The following is a 1178-nucleotide window of genomic DNA, read 5'->3' as shown; positions in this document are numbered from 1 at the left end:
GACATAATAAAATTGAACCAAAATTAGGACAATGATCATGGTTCTAGCTCATTTGAGCATTTTATCAAACACTAGGTATGCATTAAGGTCTCAAGGTCCATTTATGGAGGATTCTATCATCCCACAACCCATTCTTTAACATTTTTAGCTCAACAATCATCCAACACCCCTTGATAACACATGCATGCAAATTAACCAACTCCCATACCCAAGAATCGTCTTACTAATTTCCCATTTCTAGTTAACTTTTGAAATGAAGGGTTAGGGTGTAGAATCTTACCTCTAGGATGCAGACCTTGTGAGTTTTCCTTGTGAATTTCCCCAAATCTTGAGCAAAGATTGATGAAAATTAGCCTAGGGTTTCCTCTCTCTCTAAAACACTCTCACTTCTCTCTAAAACAACAGATTTTAGCTCAAAAATGGTCCATTGCGCCTATTTAACGAAGTAGGGTCCATTGCGGTTGCAGAATTGATATGCAGTCTGCATATCGGCCGCAAAAATTGGTGCCCAAAAACGGATGTCGCCTGCCTGGGTTTGCGGTCACTATGCGGCACACAGACCTGTTCTGCGATCGCATAATGAACCACAAAATAGTTCTGTGGTCGCATAGTCGACCGTAGAATGACATCCAAAACTGCCCCTTTCCTGCCTCACTATGCGGCCATTATGCAGTCCGCAGAGTGATTTTGCGGCCGCATAAATACATTTTTCTGCCCAAATTTTTCCTTTACTCCCTAGTGCATTGTTCAACCCAAAAAAGTCCGAGCCTACTCCTCAAACATGTAAGCCTACTCCGGCACCACGAAATCTTAAATTCATTTGCGAAATTTTTCGGGGCCTTACAGAGAAAAATGCTAAAGCCAAGAAATGACTTATTTGTAGACTTGGTCCTGATATGTACAACAGAATCCAAGGTTGTACAACTTCCAAGGAAATGTGGGAGTAAAAATCCGATATAGAAAGTAGCTAATTCTAAGTCCCCGACAACGACGCCAAAAACTTGTAGCGGCCAAACGCACACATAATTATACGCGGTCGTCAAGTAATAAAGTGACTAAAAGTTGGATGTATAACCCACGAGGTCTTGTGATTAACGATTAAATAAATTAGACTATTCTAATTATCTAAACAAGAATTAAACCTAGAAGTATTTGATTCTAAACTAATTAAAATAAAG

This window comes from Nicotiana tomentosiformis, chromosome 6, assembly GCF_000390325.3.
Source record: "Nicotiana tomentosiformis chromosome 6, ASM39032v3, whole genome shotgun sequence".
Lineage (NCBI taxonomy): Eukaryota > Viridiplantae > Streptophyta > Magnoliopsida > Solanales > Solanaceae > Nicotiana > Nicotiana tomentosiformis.
This window is presented reverse-complemented; position numbering follows the sequence as displayed.